Source organism: Zerene cesonia, chromosome 12 (genome assembly GCF_012273895.1).
Source record: "Zerene cesonia ecotype Mississippi chromosome 12, Zerene_cesonia_1.1, whole genome shotgun sequence".
Classification (NCBI taxonomy): Eukaryota; Metazoa; Arthropoda; class Insecta; order Lepidoptera; family Pieridae; genus Zerene; species Zerene cesonia.
In genome coordinates this window covers 1681695-1706656 of record NC_052113.1, presented here as the reverse complement: position 1 = coordinate 1706656, position 24962 = coordinate 1681695, and the positions used below count along the sequence as shown (strand labels likewise).

The 24962-nt window shown below is 32.4% G+C and overlaps 1 protein-coding gene across 3 annotated transcripts in view; it reads left to right on the top strand.

The window, feature by feature from the left end:
- LOC119830890 (calmodulin-binding transcription activator 2) overlaps positions 1-24962 on the top strand; it is a 165092-nt gene that overhangs the window by 85988 nt on the left and 54142 nt on the right. For all 3 annotated transcript variants that reach the window (XM_038354076.1, XM_038354075.1, XM_038354077.1), the window contains exon 4: positions 12075-12142. The gene's annotated coding sequence lies outside the window, so the exon portion shown is untranslated. The remainder of the gene's footprint in view (positions 1-12074; positions 12143-24962) is intronic.

The following is a 24962-nucleotide window of genomic DNA, read 5'->3' as shown; positions in this document are numbered from 1 at the left end:
TACATTTCATAATTTGTGTGAATGAACGAATAAATAAATGATTAAAAAGGTAGCCTAAGACAACGCAGGCTGGTTAAAAAACGTTTAATACCGAGGACTGAAGTCCACGCTTACTTCTTCTCTCATAAATGTTTAAGTAAAATCTACTTTATCCTTCCCACTTTGACGTTCAACTACGTACATTACTTTCACTACTCGTGCACTTTATAGTTTCGTTTTGAACCCTTGGTTCGTGGAATGAAGATTTTCAAATACCTCCAGTAAACACAAACAAAGTAGGTTTTATTCCCGAATCAAGCAATTCACGGAGCGCCCCTTCATCTATAGTTTTACACAACCTATAAATAAATGATGCCCTAACAAAAAGTATACAACCTCTATCTATAGAAATTTGGCGGAGTCGTAAATCATGCGTTCCGAAAGATGCCACCATATTGCTTTTTTGGGTTCTCTGCGAGCGATGACAAAGTATTTTTAAGGTAAATTTGTTTTTAACGTGTTACATATTTTATATTTCGTTTATTTTGGTAACATAAATTGTGTTTTTTTTAACAAATTTAGAAGCTTTTTTAACTAATTTAAAAAGGAGATTCGATATCGACTGTTTTTGTATTTGGATTTGTTAATGCATAGCTTTTTAGTGGGCGTGGATGGAATTACCTCCACCATTGAAACGTCTAGTTCTGAGTACTTGAGGCCGGTTTATTTATTTTTTATTAATTATATAAAGCATATATTGGTGGTCAATTAACAGTCAAAACTCACGTATTACACTATTTTTAATGTTGAATAATCCAACACCTTTCTCAACGAAGGAAGTATATTATTACTTAACATGATGACGAGGTAAGACGATGTATTATTTATTTCATTTATCAATTCAACAGGTGATCTTTAATTTACAGAGTTATAAATTGAAGATTATCTGTTCAATTTAAAAATCCTTAAATTTAAGCGGTTATATGCGGAATTTATTAGGTGTAATTACATTTTACATTTGTAAAAGTTGAAATAAATATTCTTTTAAAATCTCGCGTTTAAACACAAGCTAAGAGTAAATTTATCCACTTGACATGAGCATAAATTAAAACGAAATAACATTGAAATAAAGAAAGCCTATCCGCAGTTAAAAGCGGAAAGATATTTTTTTCAGTGTCACTCCATCAGATATTAAATTTTAATATTGTTCATTACAAAATACTTGTAATCATGTAAATAACTTTTGATTTTTTTTAACAATATGCGTATTTAATTCCGTATTTATATAGAATGGCTTTGTGTAGAATATAAATGTGAAGGAAAATATACATTACGAAGTAGTTATGATAGTACATATGAAAAACAGCGTATTTAGATCAAACTTCTTTGATGTATGGCGCCAAGATGCGTAAGCAAATATTTTGATACTCTGTGCCGATAAAATGACGCTTACCTAAAAAAGTACTACGTAATATGATGACTTATTTTGATAATATATATATATATATATATATATATATATATATATATGGTATTATATTTGAGTGAGAGTGTAAGTCTCTTCTCGTCATTATCGTGTGATATAAAAGCTTATACTTATTTCAATAATATTTAAGTTATAGCGTATAATTTGCATCTAAAAGTAAAATAACCTAAAACTGTAATGTTAAATTTTGCCTTTCATATAGTGAAAAATTAATTTAACATAGAAAAAAAAAATTCTTTAGGCTATTTTTAGAAAAGCAAAACTAATTCTATGGAGCGGTGTCATTATGAAAAGTAATAAATTACACATATCCCATCCAAGCTAGAAATAGCATGATGACATTCAAAAGCCTACCAAACTTAGATCGCTTAGCGCCATTTTAGAACCCGTGAAAGCCTTAGATGATTAATGTAATTTTAATGGTGTATTGTTTCGGTCGGCCATCTTTTATTAATGTTGTGGCAGATAAGATTTATTTAGAGCACTTTGAAGATTGGATGGCGGCGATACGTAAATATAATCTTGTATCGATTGACTTGATAAGAAACATGATTTTTATTTTGTGTATTTAGCAAATTATATAATAAAAAAAACTATATTTTATAATATTACGTGTATCTTTCTATGTCTAGTAAATGTATCCGTATAAAAGCACTTATTTCAAATAGTTATTTAACACGAGTAGTTATTTTTTGTGTAGTTTTCTTTCAAAGAATTTTGTTACCAAAAATATTGTTTGTGTAGTGTTATTTTGTTGAGAAATACATTTAAAATAAAAAAATTAAACACCTTCTTACTCACCTTAAAATAATATCTCATAACATGTCCTTTTAATTATAACATAGTATTTATTATATAAATACATATAAATAATAAAACTAAAACATTGTTACTTCAATCCCAGCAAAACAACCAAGTGCTCCAACATTTTATTCCACAAAACCGTTCAGCGAACATTCCGGTTATTCTCAAAAGGCTTATCACAAAATCAGTTTTATTTTTATTAAACACTTTTACTCGTCACGTTAAATTTTAAATACATTTCGGAGCGAGCGAAACTTTTTCAAAATCCCATTTAATTGCTGCCAACTGTACAATTTAACTCAAAAGAAAGTTATCTTAACTCGAAACGATAAACTAAGCGGAAACGGATTCTAATTAATTTCGTGAAAAAAATGCCGGCCATATTGGAAACGTTGTCAAGGCGGGAAATTTGATTGTTGTCAATTGGCTTTGTTCGGATAATTTCACTATTGTTGTGAAGTTCGTTTATTAATTTTAAAGGAACAAGATGAGTTTCGGATTTTTCTTTTTAGCAACTTTTGACGTGACAACGTCTTAAATTAGGTTGCGGCTCGGAGTCACTCATGAAAAAGTGTAACGCCGGGTAACGTTACGATCAGTCACCGAACTATGATCGGTCCTAGCACTAGAGAATTAGGCGCATCGAATCGGCGCGTGCTTGTGTCTCTGTCTCTGTCTTTTTAGTAAACAAAATTTTTCTATAGTTAAAATTTATGCAATTCTTATTTTCATTCAATTACTTGTTCCTATTGTGAAATTTAATAATATTCATATCAATAAATATTCTACCGAGAAAAAGACGTTGTCACGTAAAATTTTCGCCCGTAAAACCGACTTTATAGGCAACCATTTTTATTAGATTCGGGGGTAATTGCTAAATTGAGTGTCTCTTAGGCACGTGAAACTGAAAAAGTAGAAGTTCGATAGCTGAAGAGGGATCACGGGTGGTCGAGAGGCTATGCGTTTCTAGGGGTTGGCAAAATGACGCGAGTTCGAATCCAGCCTCGTGATCAAATGTTATCTATTCATCAAAATTTTCTCATTTACGCATTATAATGCTATAAAACTAAAAATTTAAACGTATTATTTTTAGTCATAGAATCGTAAACTATTTAACGATGAAATTAAAATATACATGAATATGAAGTTATTTGTTTATTCCTTTATTCTGTAGTTTCAGTTTAAAAGTTACGATAGTAAAAATCAATTAGATGGATTCCGCCCACATATAGGTTGTTTAGTACCTCCAGAGCAAGGGACTTCGCAATTACAGTTCACTGAGAACCGCCTTTTGGGAAATCTATTCCTTTATTGCTTAACTGTTTAGTTGGTCGTGTATTGTTACGGTTAATTATATATTAATGTTAATAAAACTTATAAAGAGCGATGTTGTTATTTATTTGATGCCAAATAATTTGGGTTCACGAGATAAGGGCTGTTTCGCTTCAATGATATTTGTAGATTGTACGAAACCGTAAAACGTGAAAATTTAATTTGTTTAAGTCTTTTTAACATTAATAATATCAGTTTTAATATCAATAACAAATTATTGATGTTGAAAATATGAAATCAAACTAATATTATCTTCTTTTTAACCAATTTCAAAAAAGGAGGAGGCTGTCAACTCGACTGTATTTTTGTGTTTGTGTCTTTTTAAATTTTCAATGGGTGAACCGATTCTCATGATTCTTATTATGTTTGAAAGCTGGTGCCTATCAAATATTGAAAGGCCCACGAAATTGAAAGGCGGTTTATTTTTGTAAAAAAGCATGATAATTGATATGAATGATAATGTATTTTCTTGTGTTTGAATTTACGCGAGTATTATTCATTTAGAAATTAAATAAATCGCGTTTAAAATCCTTTAAAAAGTTTTAAATTTCTCAATTAATGATAAATTTTAAAGTTTTATTAGTTATTGTATGTAGATATATCGTTGAAATATTATTTCCCATTTATTCCATAATCTAAACATGAGTTAATATAAAACAGCGTTACAATGTAAAGTTGGAAACTAAATTTGTCAATTACATCGCAATTTTACTGCATCTTTTAAATACATTCTAGTGGACGCTTACAGACTCTATAATTTTCGATTAAACTGCAGCATGCAGCAAAAACCGTGTGCAATTTTGTAGCATTTTATTTCTTTTTATATGTACGATTTCCATGTAAACTGCTTCGAGATTCTTCATTCAGTGTAGGTGTTAAATTCTAGTAATTAAAAGTGTATTCGTTAAGTTTTTTCAATTTGTTTTAAAATACCTTACCGTCATATGTTTACATATATATGTACGCGTATACTAAGACCTAAATAATCTTAATCGCTACATAGTACGGATCAAAGTGGCTTTCCGCCGTCTGTGTGACTGTATGCTTAGATTGTTTAAATAACGCAATATTTTGATGAGGTTTTTTTTAATATGTAGAGTAATTCAAGAGGAAGGTATATGTATTAATAAATCTGTGCGAAGCCGGGGCGGGTGGCTAGCATTATATAAAACCCAAAGACGACTGACGACTCAGCCCAAACTACTGCACCAATCGGGCTGAAATTTTGGCATGCAGATAGTTACTATGATGTAGAGATCCGCTTAGAAGAGATTTTGGTGAAATTTTTTCCCAAGGGGATAAGATAGGAAATAAAAGTTCATACCACGATAATTTATTTTGCGCACGCGAGCAACACCTAATTGCAACATAAGTTATTTTGTTACAAATCAATTATTTGTAGTATTGTTCATGAAATTTGGCCTAGGATTAGCAATTAGATTCTTTCAATATAAATTTAGCGAAAAACGTTCAATGGAAAGGCTCTGATGTTAAAAATGTAATTACATTGATCAAAGAATGTCAGTAACATCGTTTATAGAAAACTTGAAACGCGTTACATACAAATGTATTTTTGTTATGCTGCTGTGTTTTTGATTCACGTATAAAACATCTATTAATTTTTGAGGTAATCGTGATTGTTATTTGTTTGATATAATATGGATTTACTGGATAAATATGACAAAAAATAGTTCAAAACGTAGAAATCAATTAGGCACAACTAAAACCCGACTTGCACTGTAAACATAATTATATGACAATTGCTATTTATAGTAAAGTAAAATAAAGAATTTTCAGTATTAAAAAAAATGTATAATTTAATTTACCCATTTACAATGGTAGTATAAGACCATGTGACACAAAAACGTTGTATATACGAAATAACGATTTAAATTAAATAGTATTTTGTGTATGCTAAGCATTATAATTGATTAATGATTTTTATTAAACTATAGATAAATGGCTAGGACATTTTTCTCTGTCGCAAAAAAGCTGTTTAATCAAAACACCCGGTATGTAGAATAAAAGAAACAATTTATTTTTAATTACCTATCCCATCAGGATAGGCAATTCAATAAAAAATTTGGCGATTCAATAAAAAATCATGTAAACTTGTAAGTAATAATGTGATAAATTTTTAATTCTTAAAAGTTGTCCGTTAATAAATTCATTACAGCAATGTGAAAGCATAATGTTAGCATCACATTCAAGTTACCACTTTCTAAACTTCTGAATACATTCTATTTAGTTTAGCAGTTATAATGATATATTATGTACAAAAACATGCACAAAGTGGAAAGCTTATCGCTTATACCGGTCAATAGTTTCATTTACCACAAATAAAGAACGAAAACAAAAGCAAGATAGCATTACAAAAACAATCAAACGAACAATTAGCTATAAACTCAGACTGAAATAGGCAAGCTAGAAAATAGACTTCACCGTTCCCTATCAAGAAAGCCTAAGCTTTTTGCCGCACAGCGGAAGCCCCACGTTTGTTAGCCTTATCTTTGAGATAGAGCCTTCCTTACTGTCATTTGGGAATACATTAGTAAAGTTTTTGTTTAAAATGTTGACGTTAGCTATTGTTTGACGAAGCTGATAAGGGAATCTCGAAAAGTTCTAAGGCGTAGGTGCGATTATATCATTGGCTTAACGTTTGTCAGATACGATTTTCGATCATCGGGTATATCTTTTGTTTGTGTGTGTTTTGTAAGATGTTCTGAATACATTATGTGCTTTTCTAAAATTTATCTAGATACTTGTGTTCTTGAGTTTGTTTTAGATATACGAATATACATGTTCATATGTTTTGAGCGGTTTGACAGAACGAGTTTCTTACTAAGTAGAATTTTATCAGATACTAGCTGCGCCCGCGGTTTCACCCGCGTAAGTCCGTATCCCGTAGGAATATCGGGATAAAAAGTTGCCTATTTGTTATTCCAGTTGTCCACCTGTCTACGTACCAAATTTCATTGCAATTGGTTCAGTAGTTTTTGCGTGAAAGAGCAACAAACACACACACATCCTTACAAACTTTCGCATTTATAATATTAGTAGGATGTCGACGGGTATTGGCGACGTGTGTATATCTCATATTAGTTATATTTAGCGCTCTCATTGCTTTATATAGGCATAGATATAGACCAACTACAGTTAATTGTGTAATTATTCGAAACTGAACAGTTTTATAGCTGAATTATATCGTATAAAATATACTTAGACTCTGACGAAATCGAAGTAATGTCCTAATTAGTCGATTAAAAGTTTCTCCTGAAAATGTATTAAATAAATTATTTTGTAATTCAGAAACGTAGTTTCTCTACGTGAACGTATAAACAGTTTAAGGAAACACGAGCAGCTATTTGTAAACATTTTAGCCCTAACCGCGGTTTAACCGAGTTTTAAACCGGCCAGTTAAATCTAGACTTAACTGTGTAAGTAACACTTGCATAGTTGCTACTTAATCCCACCTTACTAATTACTTGCACTTGAAGATTAATTATCTTAAAGATAGTGGGAGTTACGTAGTTTTTTAGATTAAAGTTGAAAGTTTGATAGTATAATAAAATAGTCGGATAAGGAATGACAATAATATTAACTATTAACTATATAAAGGAATTTTGTATAAAGAGACAAGAGCTTTTTGAAACCTCTCTATTGGTTCACAATGTCATAAAAGGATGGAAGGAAATCCTTGTATTAATAAATGAAGTTAGGCAAGTGCGAGTCGGATTTACGATACTTAAGGTTCCGCATATAAATAAGTTAAAGCAACTGAAAATGAAAATTTGTTCCGCGTCCAACTTGTGACCGTGCCACCCGTTGCTTAACCCCGATTTTTATTGCTTATTATAGCGGCAACTGAAATACACCATCTCTGAATATTTCAACTGTCTAAATATAACGTTTCTTAAGATACAGCCTGGTGACAGTCGGATGGACGGGCAGACTGACAGACAGACGGACAGCGAAGTCTTGCTAAGAGTGTAAGCGTCCCGTTTCACCCGTTTGGCTAATGAATCCTAAAAATATAGACACAGCATTAGCTGCTTAATAAATACTCGTTCTCACATTCTCATAAGTATTTAATTAATTTATATTAAAACGCTTCATAGAGCTTCATACATTCAGCACTGACGGTCAGCGTGACACTAAGACCGCTTAAACTATTTATTTCTATATATAAAATTTTCGCCTCTCAATCTTAGTGACCCTACTCCTCCGAAATGTCTGGACGAATCTAATTTTGTGTGCATATAGAGTATGTGTGATAATCGCCAAACATCATTCATACCCCTAAATGATAAGAGTAGGGCAGTACAGCGCTTGCCAGGTCAGCTAGTAGTATCTAGCATTAAACTATACAAAGCGTTTGCAAATTATCATAACATTCACACAACGAATCACCAAAACTAATCAAATAAACGGCGAATTTTGTAAATATTTCGTCGTCTAATTATAACGCCGGTCATCAAGGATTCAGGGTCATTAGCAGAGCGTTGTGGGCCCGGCAATAACATTTCAATGGGTTTCACTCAATGTTCCAGATGTATGGAAAGGAGAGGTCGCTTTGATGAGCGACGAGAGAGGGTATTTTATTACATTGACTCCTAAAAACTATGGAATATTTTTGTAATCTATTCAATCATTTGCCTTGTTCTTTCGTCAAAATCCTGTTCTAATAATGAAAAGCTGAAGAGTTTGTTTGAATAGGCTATTCTCAGGAACTTCTGGTCCGATTTCTAAAATTCTTTCACCATTGGATATTTAAGTGATCCCTGAGTGCTGTGGGCTACATATATATGTGTCATGAGCGAAGCCAATGTGAATCACCAGTCTATAATAAATTCTTTGTACATTTAAAACATATTTTTAAATTGCATTACGGAAATAAAAGCTTATTAGTAAGATTTCAATTCTTTGCTTTATTTCATGCTTCGCCAAAATAATGTTCTAACCAAATCTATTAAAATTTTGCATTGAATAGTGTTGTTGAAGTTAAATTAAAGAGATTACGTCTTACTATTTCGGGAAAAGATATGTGGCCATATGCTAAACTTCTGGTCTTGCTAATAACGAGACGGGTAGGTACCCTAGAACATTCCAGAAGTAAATGTAACGCTCATAATCTTGAAACATAAAAAGATTAAATAGATGAACAAATAAAACGAAACAATTTAAATTTAAATACGCTATTCTACCCGCAAGCAAACCATTCTCTTATCAATTATTGTTCAGAGTACGTTCACTCCCCGGGGGCGAAAATTCTAATGACTCGTCCCTTATTTTCGTATAATGTTTTCGAAAATGTGCCTTTAGGGTTTCATAAACCAACAAGGCGATAAATAGAAAAGAGTACATCCCCGATACAATAATGATTAAAGCTTTTCAGGATTCTTTTTTTTAATACTTAATTTGTTTCTATCGACTTAGCAGTCTGTGTTGAGCTAAATGGAAAAAATTAAATTAAAGTTTTTTAGTCTTCGAAGCAAAATGTATATCTACCGCGTCAAACCTTGTGTTTATTTGTATCGCTGAATCGGTGATCGAATTTTCAGCTAGTTCTTTTGTTTGAAATCCTAAGTAGAGATAGCATAATGAATTAATTAGATAATTGTAAGTCGTTCTCGAGAGTTCTAGAAGGCATTGCTTAACGGTTGGTTGGATATAGTGAACTAGTAAAACGAGTCAATTTTTATTTCTTTTTATATTCCTTATATTTTAAGCCTGATTGAAAATTCTAGACAATTGTAATTCAACTTTGTAATTTAATGTCTTTGTTGTGGTATTTATAGGTTGCCGCTATGAAATAACCATCATTTTATGTTTAATAAGATTATATATATTGCCGACCATAGTTGCGTCGACAATTTGCGTGAAACTCGTATAGGACTTTCAAATAAATAAATAAATAAATAAATGAATGTGTGTTCCTTTTACCCTCATATTTCAGACCTAAACGCCAAAATGCACTAACTTCATTAGGTAATCAAAAATATAATTGATTCGTTAAATATTACAAAAATGATGTGCTACCGTTTCTGAAGACGGTTGTTTCTTGTTGACGGTTGTTTCTTTCTTGACGGTTGTTTGCTGTTGTTGAGTGATATTACATGTGCGATAATATTTATTTATGTCTGCCAATTTAGGTCTTGTAATTGATAAATTTCCAGTTTCACTTCAGTACCACTCCCATTCCAATCGCGAATGTAAAATTCCCTTAAATTTTCACAGAAAACACGCAGTTTTCGATACCACGAAGAGCAAATAAAGTCTCCAAGTATAATAAATACATAATGTATTCATTATTATTGTGGAAAGATAAGTGAGTCGGTCCGATATTTTGGTATTTTATGTCAACGATGCCTCAAGCGAAATTTTACATCCAAAAGTTCCAGCAATGTTTCACAGCCGACAATAAGCGGGCATAATACGTGAATATAAAAACATTTTTACGGCAAATTACAGAAAAAAGGTAGCAGGGTAGAAAATTGAGTCCGGAGAAATATACGGTACATATGTTATTTATTATCGCATGTAAATATGTGTGTTTACATCCGCGTGTCGTTGGCGGTTATGACTGATATTAAATTGAGTTCCTTTGCAATAAAAATAATACGTGCCCCTTTCACTTATTCGCTGTTGTATCAACGCTTGGGACGATTTTAATGCGTCACGTGATATATTTAAATTTAGCGAGTTATAATCATTTGATCCAGTTGCCTACTCAACGTGGGAATATATAATAAAACCGATTCCAATCACGTAAATTTCGAGGGACACAATTCAAACCGCATTTTCGTGTAATCTAAAACAAAACATGGGAATAGGCGATTAATTCTCACATATCAAGCGTTTGGGAGCACACCGAGGGGCCCCAAACAATCAGTGAAGACAGGCGGGCAGGCGTTTCCTTGTACCAGAGCGGTGGTATGGAAATGGCCGAAGCGAGTTTTAGGCGGTTTGTGTGATTTAAGCGGGTAGCAACGGGCGTTTTGTACAAGTCTAAACGAGTCAGAGGGGACCATAGATTATACACTTATATACTGGAGGGGACGCTTGGGTTTAGTGATATACAAGCGACCTTTGCTTTAAGTAATATGGAAATATAAATTATTTAACAATAAACCATAAGAGTTATTTGCCACAATGTTGTAGAATAGGATAATTTCAAATTTCAATTGTATGAACTACTGGCTGCGCCCCGCGGTTTCACCCGCGTAAGTCCGTATCCCGTAGGAATATCGGGATAAAAAGTTGCCTATATGTTATTCCAGTTGTCCAGCTGTCTACGTACCAAATTTCATTGCAATCGGTTCAGTAGGTTTTGCGTGAAACAGCAACAAACGCACACACATCCTTAAAATGCTGGAAAGAATTTCAATTGGTTGTCCTTTAACATCCTGGCAATTTTTTTGATGCACACAAACGATGTCTACAGTTTTATTATATATATAGATTATCCTCTTCCGCTACCGCCGGTCAAACGTTATATGCGTAGGCGGCCTAACGAATTCAGGCTACTTAAATATGCTTCGCCCGGATTACTCCAACTGGGTAATAAATCTTGGGGTCACGTGGTCCCTCTGTGTTTATAAATTTAACGGGGCAATTTGAGCGCTATCTCGACTGCAAACTTTACTCAGTTAATATACAAATTCATTGGGAAGGTTTTATAGGTTTTAGTGCGGGGAGATAGATGAGGTTTATTCTATAGAAGATCTTCGTCAGCTTGCCGCGCGTTGCTGGCCCATGTCGTGAAAGGAAATTCTTATGGAAGACTAGCACTACCTAACTCTTGATCCAAAAATTGTAGGTTAATTCGCTCACTTGGGAGCTCATGAAGACAGACAAACACACTTTCGCATTTGTTTATATTTTAAAGGAAAAAATACACTTTTCAAAGAATAAATCTTTTTTTAAAAGAATTTTCCATAAATCGTTTTTATTCCCAACCGTTTTAAGATAAATACCATACTGTGTCCTTTCTCGGCTTTCAAACTATCCCTGTACTAAATTACATCCAAATCAGTTGCGTAAAGAAGAAATAGAAAGCTACGGTTACTCTTGGTTTAATGTTATAAGGGATGTAGGGATTAAGAAAGGATGCATAATATATGAAGAGTTATATAGTGAAGAGTAGTACACGAAGAAACGTGAGTAATCTTAAGTGAATGTTAAATGATTATCACTCATACACCTAATTACGTATAATAACAAAATTTCGATATTAGAAAACTAAAACTGTACTGTTTGTTAAATTTTCTTTCTTCTGCCTCCATCCATGGTACGTGTACATCTCTCCTCTCCAATCTCTCCAATCTCGCGTTAGTTTTTTCAATAAAAAGTACTTTTGTTATTGTTGAGTTATCGACATACTTTTAAAATCTTTATCTCGCATATTATATTTTTAAGCTTGTTTATAAAAGAAAAGTCCATTGTTTGTTAAGATATAACTCATTTGTTACAGGAAATCGCAGCTATCCTCATTAGCTTTGACAAGCACACCGAATGGCAGTCCAAAGAAGTGAAGATACGGTAAGTTGCTAAGTCTTTGTGTACAGTTATTTTTTTTTAATACAAGAGAGCAAAAAGACAACTTTGAGCGGATTCTGAGTTTGAAAAAGGAATTTTATACTTCTTAAATCAAAACAACTTAAGACATAATCATTACCTATAAAAATATTGTGAATCATTATTTTAAAACACGTAAAACGAATTATATTCACAATTTATAGATATATTTGTAAGCGTGGGTTTCAAAGGCGGCAACAATGATTAAATTTTTCATAGTCTTTAATGTATAAGCTGCTTATAAGCATGAAATGAAGCAACACTAACGTTGGTGACGTCACTATCTATATAAATAAAAATAAATGTGTTGCTAAGCGTAAAATTCGAGAATGATTCGACCAATTCCATTATTTTTTAACGTTTTTATTAAGACACAAGGAAGATATTTATCGAGAATTACGATGTACCATGAGACGAAGCCGGCGCGGATCGCTAGTCTTTTTAATATTAATGTCTATTCATACAAATACGTAGTCATATTTCTAAACTTCTAAGGACACTTGCGTCATACATCAGTAAAATTGTTCATCAAAGTATATTTTAATATGTAATTAACAGTAGCAAAATTTTGTTTGGCGTAATTTTGTCATGCGCTAATTAATGTAACTTTGATATCATACAACTTTTGCTATTTGAAAACTATTATTTATTTTATATAATATTTGTGTATTCTTTGAGAAGGCTTTTACGATAAACGAAGATATAGGTATTCGTAGGATAAATATATACACATACAATTACATAAAAATGCATAAAAATTAAATGTAAATAATAGGGTTGATAACTTAACAATAAAATGTCAGCCAATATCGGAAAATATGGTATTTTTTTAAGCTTTAACAAAGCTTCATCGAACTTTTGTGATTAGAAAAGCTTTTCAATTGGATAGATAAATAACAGTTAAGAGTGAGACAGGTGATGGAGAAAGTGTGACCGACTGTACCTAGTTAGAACAAACGTTACGTGTTGAGAAGTTGTTTAATTGCGTTGTAGTGACTTGTTTGAGGGATTCCTAGTGTTGGGTCTGCGCAAACGCTTGCATTTAGTACAATCGCGTGAAGCGGTTATTTCATTTGTATTTAGTTTGAACTACAATACGATATACAATACAATATATATATAAACTATAATACAATCGATCATTTTAAATGATTGATGCAATAGTTGTAGTCATTTTCTTAGGCACAAAGTTAAAAAATATCTGATTTAGTCATTTATTCATTCAAAAGCTTAAATATTATGAAATTATCAGAAAATGTTACTTGACATGATTATACATTTAGTAAGCAAAAGTTTTATTTTACTTTCACGTAGCAATGAGCCTTGAATTTTTATAGAGAATCCATAATATAATTCTTCCTACCAAATAATGTTGCGAAGGTCCTATAGATATTAGATGTCAATGACACATAATTTTCGATAAAAGATGACGGAACAAAAAACCTAGTAGCATAAGCAATATAATATCAGTCCATCTGTCCAATAAAAACTATTTTGTGTTTCCTAACCCAGAGTTCTCGATAGTTTCGCGTTAGATAAACCGATAGATAGGACTTAGGAAAATCCCACGAATATAATACACATAAACAACTCCTTAATGTCACACTGTAGACTCAAAGTAAAGCAAGAGAAATTGGTTTGGGCACGAGATATATCTGAGAGACGTTCTCGGTTCAGTTTCAAATCTAAATAGACTTTTAAACCGACGCTTTCCTTTGAAACATGCTCCTAAATTCGACCGAAGCCAGGTAAGAGACAACCGATCATGAATTTTAATGACCACTTGCTCGAAATGTTCTTACGATAAAATGAAAAAAGGTACATTCGAAATCAGAGGAGAAGGTGGATTTTTATCCGGTGGAGCATGAATTAAACTATCAGTAGACTTACGTCTTCCACTTTTATACTGTTAGCTTGTGACTGTACCTAATTTGGTGCCCAACTAGGGACGCGTTCCAAGTTGTAACAACTTTAAGCAAATTAAAACTTGCACCGTGACTACTGCTCTCTTAGTCTGCACTGTTGAAATATTAAGTCTTTATGAGGACGTAGTGTACTTTTGGAATTTCGATGTGCCCGCAGATTCGAGTCGTTAGTTTAAAATTTAATACGGATCCCTGTGAGTAAAAGATAGTTTCGTTGTCTTTGTCATCAGATTATTCGGGGTTTGCGGGATGAAAGTTTCTAGTTATTGTTCTGTCCGTTACGGGATTAACAATGGCTTTTTTAATTAAATGTAAAAAAGATCTTTTAATACGACCAAAACTAAGGGGAAATAATTATCTTTTTTTTTAGAGATTTGCCTTTTAAACGCTCTAATTTTAGAAACTGACTTTAAAAAAATAAATAGGTGCATAATATAAGATCCATCTATATCAAATCCAATTATAAAACTTTGTTAACTTGTTACCTGTTTAGAATTAAAGAAATTAACTCATTTAATTTATCCACAACAACTATGGGAAATAAATTGTATCTGCATTTCTATCATGCAAAAAAACAAATGATACCATTAATGTCTGAAATAAAAAGTACAAATAGTCTTTAAATTCACGTATTTCTTTCATAGCAACTTAACATTTTTTCAACAATTAAACACAGTAAATTCTTTTGGCGCTGGAGGCCTTCGTGACAGTAATTTTCGCAAAAAAACACTCACGTAGGCTCTTGTATTCAATATACGGCCGCGAAACTAATTTGCGGACTATATTTGGATATTAATGGTATCAAACCACGAATATAAAGTTGGAAAGTAATTTAGAAGTTTTTAGTTGCAATATTTTATATACTAAAATTTGTTTTTCGGTTCGAATGACAGAGTTTCACGCAGTGGGTGTAGAAATTTAGATAATAGTACGTGATAAATGTGTTTTAAGAACAGCTCGCTTAAAAGTTATGAAAATATATAAAACTGTTCCCTCTACATGCCGCCATGTTGAATTTTGCGTGACATGACATATATCAAGCGTTTCAAACGATGTCTCATTCGTCAAATTACCATAATATATCGCTTGCAAGTTGTGAATACTGTATGTACATAATATATTCAGCCTATAATCATTATCCTTCGCCTCATTTATGTAAAAATAAGCGAATAATTTTTACAACGGATTAACACTACATCGCACATTCCATATGAATTGTATACTGAAATAAATAATTCACATTAAAGCATAATACATTTATAACGTTACAATTCAATATAGTATGAGAAACTTCTTTAATATCTAATGGACCAGATATTTGGAAACCGATGAAACCCTCCAAATCTTCCCGATATTATTATGAAAATACTATTAAAAAGCTGTTTGGAGTTTTTATGTGAGAATAAATGTGTCATAACTTAAACATTAATCTAATAGATTGTCGTTAAATTGCAGTTTCGGTTAATAATTGTAATAAAGTTTTTACTGAACGTACTTTTTATAGCTCTTAGTTTTGTTTGTTTGTATATTGGGCTATGCTCGTGACTTTGTTCACAATCTTATGTGATACTAGGTGACCCGGCAAACGCTGTTCTGCCTTACTCTTATCTAGGGGTATGAAAAATTTCATAAGAATCGGTCCAGTCGTTTCGGATGAGTTTGGTAACTAACATTGTGACAAGGGAATTTTATATATAAGATATCTATATTGGTATTTAGTGATAATTGTAAATAAATCAGGGTTTTATTATGAAATGAAATACTAGACATGAAAAGGTATATTTTTTAGATAATTGGACTTAGTTTTTGTATTAATATTGTATGTTTTATAAACAAAGCTTCATTCACTTTTTCAAATTTATAATGACAAATCTAATGATAAATTTGAATATAAAATATGAATGTTAAACTCAAATTCGAATATTTATTAATTAAATTAGACTACTTCGAGTGCTTATCGCCAACACATAGTGTTACCATTTACCAGCAGTTTGGAAAGCAGTTTCTATCGGTAAGAGCCGGAAAGAAACTGTAGTCTTTATCAATACATATTGCAATGCGTCTAGAAACAACACACCCTACAACTCAAGTATACAAAATATTATTTGAAAGTATCATGCATTCTTACGTCACTGTGTTATCTCTCGTTTTCGTTTAATAAAAGCGAAAAGTTTTACGTCAAATTTATATGTTTTCTAGGTTATGCCGTCCTTGGTACAGTGGTTAACGCGTGAGCGTAGAACCGAGGGGTCCTGGGTTCAATTCCCGGTGGGGACGCACAAAAAAAAAATGTCTCGGTCTGGCAGGACACAGAAGGCTGATCACCTACTTGTCCTTATAGAAAATCGATCAGTGAAACGGATGTACATCATCTGCCCCATACCCCACTAGGGGACACGGGACTTCACTTTTTATAGGTTATGCCGTAATGGCATCATCAGTCAGATATACACTCAGAACACGAGATTTTTTGCAGAAAAATGTATTAACATTGTTTTCCTTTTTAATATGTTCAACGAAGTTACATCGCGTGTAGCCACTTGGGAATCGCTGAAGATAAAAAGTTGCATATACTAAAACGGTTCACACAATATTTATTTTATAGGACACTGGTTTGGGGCACTTATATATGTGTGACATTAAATACTCGTTCCGGTATATTCTCAATTTTCTTTTTTTTTTAAAGTACGTGTTTTTTTGTAAGGCGTGAATCGGGGTTGATTATGTTTTTATTCAATTAAATTTAATGTTTTTTTGCGTTTCAACAGTAATATGTCACATAAATTATTATCATATCATCCTACTAATATTGTTAATGCGAAAGTTTGTAAGGATGTGTGTGTGTTTGTTGCTCTTTCACGAAAACTACTGAACCGATTGCAAAAAAATTGGTACGTAAACAGCTGGACAACTGGAATAACATATAGGCTTTTTATCCCGATATTCCTACGGGATACGGACATACGCGGGTGAAACCGCGCGGCGCAGCTAGTACTATATAATTCCTAGCGTAAGCATTATTTTTAAATTTGAATGAAGTTTATCATCAAGAGCTCAGTCGATGAAGATTATCATATTTATTTAATCTATAGATATAAGAATTTAGAATTTTTAAGTAGCCAAAAAATGAATCACAAATAATTATCCGTTCAAATCAAAGGAAGGATTTTTTGTATTTTTAATAACCTATTATTAATCAATTTATCTATCATAGTTTGCTTTATCTGTGATATATTTATCACTATATAGTATAAAAAAACGTCGCTTTCTCTGTCCCTATGTCCCTATGTATGCATAAATCTTTAAAACTACGCAACGGATTTTAATGTTTTTTTTAATAGATACAGTGATTTAAGAGGAAGGTTTATTATGTATCATAACATCTATCAAACTACTCCGAAATACGCGTGCGAAGCCGCGGCCAAAAGCTAGTCTGTGATAAAATTGTAATTTAATATAACAAAGTGTAGCAAGCGAAGACAAATTAAAATTTAACAACGCCGACAAGTTGTCGTTTATTGACGTAACTACTCTATATAACTCATAGTCTCGAACCGGCTACAAAGTAAACGAGTTTATAAACTTATTTAACTTTATAACTCAAGAAATGTAATATATCTTAATAGTATGAGATCGCGAAGGTCGGATATCAATGTTTAGTTACCGAAATTTGTCTTTTACATATTGAAATACTGAACAAACTTTTTGGTTGATCGTTCCGTAAGAATTCATGTGCTGTAGAATTGTTTATGGCATTTTTGTTATGTTTGGTAATAGGAAAATCGCGTTTTTATTGTATGCTATAAAGAGAACTGTTATTTTTAAATATCAATTATATAATTTTCTAATTAATAAACATGTTTTTTTAATGTACACGCTGCCTATAAAGAATATATATTTCTATTTTTTCGATGCATACAAAGAATTCATATATTACAATAGATATTACTTATTCAAACATAGCTTTAACCTTAAAGTTTTTACTATTAGAATGATACTGGTAGGTAATAATGAAAATAATAAACAATTTTTTATTCCTATTTTGCTATTTATTTTTGTTACAATTAACAACGTTAAATAAGGGAAAGTTTATAAAAATCCGCTAACATAAGTCTCCATAACTCTGTGTACACTATCGATAAAAAATAACTTTTATAAGTGTCATGCATAATTTCTACACATAGTTTAGCAGTGCATTATGAAGGTATGAAAATTAAATCCATTAGGCTTTATATGTGATTACTTAATCAGGTGTAATAAAAATCCCTAGCGCAACTGTTAGCCCGTACACTTTATAGCATTCTTTGAACGAAAGCTTATTTCAATTATAGTGAGGAATAATCTTCATATTACGAATTATCGCTTCTTGGTGGTATTTACTTGTATTCTTTATTTCATGAAAATTTTCAATTACTGCGATCGTTTTTGAGATATTTGTTACGATTTGATAGCGTATCAATCTTACAATAATACTGCGTAAAAAGTAAGTCTATAGTTAGTAAGGATATAATAAATTTTGATATTTATACAACATTGTGAAGTGAGTTTGATTTTTTCTTAATTTATCTTCATTTATTTTGTAAAATAAAGAAACGATTTTATTGACATAATTTTTCTAATCTATAAATAACATTTTTTTCTAAATATGTCAATATTTACAGAAATATGCCTGTTTTTTAATATTTGAATATAATTTCATTTACAAAATCACAATTTCATGAAATACTAAATTACATCAACAACATTTACCACAGCACTTTATAACTAAAGACTTGATAATCCAGTGAGAGATTCTCATTCCATATTCATTGCTGCACCACAACCAACTCGATTCCAGCGCCCGTAACTAAACGTCCAATGAAATATTGTCAATGGAGGATAGTGATATTCAACTGCAAGCACTAATTTGTCGTAAACGTCCTAAATCACTGGAATCACCAATCTCCATGTTGTATTTATCGCAACGATTAGCCTGATGAAGATGAAACTCCCGCATTAGAACTGATGTATGGAGCTCTTCGAGCACCAGTTTAGTGTTTTACGTTGACAAGATGGCGGGTTCGTTTGGCGGGAATTTTTTTGGCGGGAACGGAGATTGGAGAAAGGATGGCGAAAATCGTGCTGTTTTGGAATTACGTCAATATAATGTAATGGTATTTTAATCCATGATGAAATTATTGTGTTCTGGTTTATAATTAGATCATAAGATCAACAATTATGTGCTAAATTTTAACATTTATTATAAATAAATAAGAGAGTCAGAGTCTAAGCGAACTTAATTTTAATGAAGACGCAGGTGAAACTTTTTTGCATAGATTAAAACTTTCTATTATTACTAGGAACCAAATAATGAAGAATTACTTAATTGTTTACATCTCTTGTAGGGTTACTGTGCCTTGTTACATTATCAAACGTTCTATTTTCCAAATATATATTTAAAAAATCGAACAAAAAGTAAAAAAAAAAAAAATTCGTAAAGATCAATAATCAATTTATAACAAAACAAAACGTGACTGAATCAAAAACACATTAGCATGAGTTTATAACATTGTGAACTCCAAGATCAATTCGGAATTTGGATCAGACAAACGGACAATAGAATTTCAAACTGCAGAAGTTATCATTAATTGATTAAAGCTTTCAATCGCTGATCCGAGCCCGTTTGTTGGTTGGCAATTCAGCAAATATGTGCAGCGCATAATTCTGAGCTTAATTTAAATTTGTCTTGTTATCCCCACCGAGTTTTAGAAACTAGCTCGAAACATCATAATTTAAATGTAAATTGTCGTGTGGTATTAAAGGTTTATCGCGAGTGGTGCATGTTAATTTTGTGCCGTCTGAATTCGGGGCATGCTATGCCGTCGTGGTGTCTTTGCGGCATACATTATCGTTTTGTTTTATACATTCCTCTATTACATTTTGATCTGCTTTCCGAATCAGTGGTGAATAATTTCTATCTGTATTTTGACAAATCCAAAGCTCTTAAAAAAGGCATATCGATACGGAGATCGCTACTTAGCGATAAGGCCGCCATTTGTTCCTATTTTCTCTTTTGCTTTTGTTTTGTCTATGTTTTTATGTCAATTATAGGTGCAATAAAGTATTATCTATCTATCTATTTATGTGAATCAAAATATCTTATTTTAGTTTGAAAATAGTAGCCGAACTGGTTTTCCATTCGCTAATTTGTTTGTACGAGTGGAATATACGACAATGCTCTGTTTAAATATTTAAGTAGCACATAAAGAAAGTAAGGAGAGAATAACTCAAGTTCGTTTCATAGGAATCGATACTTCCACATCATAACTAGGATATAAAAACTTACACATATCTACACTCCTATATAACACCTCCCTCCACAACCTTAGTATATATTCTTTGCATCAGACATCCATTCCACCGACCACAATCACACGATCCGGGCATTTCCGGGATCAGGAAACACGTCCATAGAGTCACCGGCGTCTATAATTTGTAAAACGCTCGAAATCATGCCTCCACATCCATTTAAACCCACCGAGTATAGCTCTTACCTTTGCGACGCAATTTATTCACTTTGAAAAAAAAAATGTTTTAACATTTTTGCAGAATCGTTAATCGAAACGCTGTTAATTGTGATTGTTTTAGGGAAATCGAAATGCAGCTAGGCTTTTTACTTATATTTTTATGTTGCTATTGAAATTAGGGTATTTAAGTGGTACTTACCCTACTTAATATTATAAATGCGAAAGTTTGTAAGGATATGTGTGTGTTTTTTGCTCTTTTACGCAAAAACTACTGAACCGATTGCAATGAAATTTGGTACGTAGACAGCTGGACACCTGGAATAACATATAGGCAACTTTTTATCCCGATATTCTTACGGGATACGGACTTACGCGGGTGAAACCGCGGGGCGCAGCTAGTATATCATAATTAGTATCGTAATTCCAGCTTGAAAGTTACTTATGATAATCAAATAGACATAAACAGTTAATCATTACACATATTCCTTCTTTTATTTTATTTTTTGATTGAAGTGACATTGTAGAAAAATCGAACAGTTGTTATATTATATTAATAACCATAAGAATTCTTACTCCTTAAATGCTTTTAATATTTAATAATTTTGGCACAACATACATCATGTACGATTATACGATAATATAAGCTAATAATTCGATATACTCTAATGAATATATAAAGAAAATGTAACTACTCGCTTATCGCGAACACAATATTTTCGCTAATAAAGGCGTGTGTAAAAAGCGTGCATTTTCCAGGAATCCCCGTGAACATCGGCCTATAATTTGTGGCCCAGTTGAGATGGGAGGCATTATTCGCGGAGGCCTATTTGTATAGCTTGATTTATACTGAGCTAGCGGTTTGTCGTTAGATTGCTTTCTATTACCGACGGCTTGGCTTAGGGTCGGCTTAATTGGTGTTTAATCCATGATCTCTCTTTTGTTTGCTGATTTGCTTCCGATTTGCAAATAATGTTCGGTCGTCGGTGTTCTGGTTTTGTGTTCTTTATTGGTGGCGCTAGTTCGGATACGGTTTTGGGTAGGTTTGAATGTGGGTTCGAGATTGGTTGGATGTTATACGTTGATGAGTACCGTATTGTACCTTGTTTACAATATCATTAAATGTTATTTGCAATAAAACAAACATACTTTTTTACAAGAAAGCCAAACCGTCAGAACTAAACCAAATTTGAAAATCAAACCACAATATAGCAGGAACCAGCTTTCAAAAATAGAATCATAAAAATCGGTTTACCCAGTAAAGTTTAAGGTAACAACAACAAAATTTTATTGTGAAACTGATAATTTCCTCCTTTTCTGAAGTAAGATAAGATTCCCTTCTTTAAGTCGGTTAAAAATCAGCAAATAAACGTATTATTAACATTTGTCAGACCCAACAATTAACAAGATTGTTCTGAATATAAATCAGTCAGTTCTCATCTGAAGATATCGAAATAAATTGTCACTTCTACGCCGACAGCAATATTCTTCGAAGCACATTTACATTAAACAGTTCCAAGACACCACAGCAGTTGCATTCATCCTCATTTTAATCAACAAAACACAATAGAAGTTTGAAAACGAATCCCAAACACAAACTTGACTCTCCTTCGAGAGAACTTGTACAATATACGTATATGCTAATTACGAGAGCATGAGATTAGACCATGTAATCATTTATGTGCTCTGTATTATGTATATTGGGGCTTAGAATGCACGCTCTCATAAGAGAGGGGTATTTTGCGAACCCCCAGCGTGAACTACCATCAGATTATATACGTATCATATCAATGAATTGTTGAATGCAGTAGTGTGTAATGTTATGCGCACTAAACGTCTTTTGAATTGAAGTTGGATAGAAACTTATAGTGAAAGAAGAGTATTGAATAAAATCTATGGAGAAAGTTCTTATGCTTTCTACTTAAGAGATTTAGTTTTGTTATTTATGTAGTAAATGAACATTGAATAATTGGAGAAATTATACATTTCGATACACGATTCCACATTCTTCATACGAACCGCAAGGGACTGGAACATGCTTCCTGAATCTGTGTTCTCCGACGAGTACAATCTGGAGGTCTTCAAGAGAAGAGTGAACAGGTACCTTCTAGGGAAGCGCGCTCCATCTTAGACCACATCTCAGCTTACCATTAGACGAGATCGTGGTCAAGCGCTTCCCTATCATGAATAAAAAAGAGAAAAACATGCTTACTAAATAAAAAGTGTTATAATGAAGTAAGGAACTGGTTAGCAAGTTTCAGAGTTACGTAGAAAATTGGAGAAAAAATGTACCTGGCCTCAGATGTGCTAGGTTTTTTCACTCCATAAGAACCCTCCTTGTGCCTTAACAAACACTTTTGGTTCAACCGTTTTTGTTTTCGCTTAGCAACACATTTTGAGATCAATTTTTACTTATATAGACTCCTTTATTTTAAGTTGTTCAGCTAATAAAATCATAATGCATAATAAATTCAAGAGTAACGTCATAATTTAACAAAGATATTAAAATTCAAGCGATCTTACAATCGCTCCGTAATTATAACACCAGCGATAGTAAAATGAATTTAACCGAAAGTAAATGGAATTATTCGAAGTAAGAAAAATATGGTGATTAGTGAAGGTAAAGTCATTTGTCACAGCGTTGCATTGCGTTCGTTCGCCGGAGCAATTACCGGAGGCCTAATTTATAATTAAACGTGACTTTAACTTTGAAATTTCTATTTAAAAGAACTCACTTATAATGGGTTAACGTTTTAGCAGATGTTAAGATCAGTTAAAGCGGAATAAGGAAGGGGAAAAGGGGACCGTCTCTCACAAACAAGCTAGAGAGTAGGGATTAAAATGTCATTTGTGAAGATTGATTTTATAAAGACCGTGGGTAAATTAGCAATTCTCTATTATTCAAACATTCAAAGTGATTAATTGAGTTATATCTTCACTACATTGTATAAAATAAAGTCGCCGCCCTGTCCCTATGTCCCTATGTATGCTTAAATTTTTAAAACTACGCAACGGATTTTGATGAGGTTTCTTTTAATAGATAGGGTTATTCGAGAGGAAAGTTTATATTATGTATAATAACATCTTCTAAACTACTCCGAATTATCGCATGCGAAGCCGCGGGCATATGCTAGTAATTAATAAAAGAAAAATTATTATTAATTTGTATACGTAGAAACTAAATAGATACTGCAATTTAAGTCACATTTTTATAAACGTCGTACAACAACTGACATAATAATAAATTATCCATAATTATTATATTAGCATGTATAAATTTTAATACTTAGGGTCCATAAGTCATGGTCTAACATGCTAATATTCCATTACTTAGTGTAAGCCCTGTCACGGGGCTTGTTACGGTAATTGGTAATAGTCATTATGTTTGTATACGCATATTATAGTATGAAGATGATTAAAATGTATGGTGGCTAAAGGTTATAGGTCAGTTGAAACGGTTAAGCTGCATCGAGTTGGGTCGTAAAATCGGATTAATATAGGGAAAGAATAAGTCAACATGTATTTTATAATTTATGTGTAATATTGAGAAGATTTAAAATCACCAATCTAAGTACATGGATTCGGCACAAATTGGGTCAGCTCGCACTGAGGAAGTACCACATCCCAACAGAAAACCGGCGTGTAATAATAGCATGCTATTGTGTTTCGTACGGAGAGTGGGGGAGCCGGAGGCCCGTTTCGTTTTCCTCACCCTTCCCAATCCCTTCCTTCTTTCCAGTCGAGCGTCTGCAAATGTTTATGGGCGATGGTGATCCCTCATCAGGCAAACCACCAGCTCAGTTGCCCGCTATGGAAATACTGTAAAAGGATTGTTTTGTTTCATAATGATTAAATGAAATAAGTGTCATTTTAGTGTTTACATGAAATACTTGTTTGAATGTTAGATATTCAAACAATCGTTTGATGTTATTCAATCATTGTAGGATAGAAAACTAATGACTGAAGTTAAAATACAATAGCTCAAGAAGTAATTTAATATAAATTGTGTTGTAAAACATAATGTGTAAATATTCCTGCTTTACGTTTTGATACCTTTTACCTATACATAAAAATATTAACGCCTCATTTAAGTATAGTTGTGATATAGGTTAATAAATAATATTAAATATTTATTAAACTGTTAAATTCATACAATTATATTTGTAGAAACTACGGTCTGTGTTAGTAAAAACTAAATAACAGTCCTAAAATCCCTCACATTTTTGGTAAATGACTTATATTTATTAAATAAAAAATACATTTACAACAATTGAAAAATACTCAGTTCGACAGACAGCCAATAACAAGTCTAACAACACGAAGTTGTTGGGAATCATTCTGTCGATCACGGCGAGC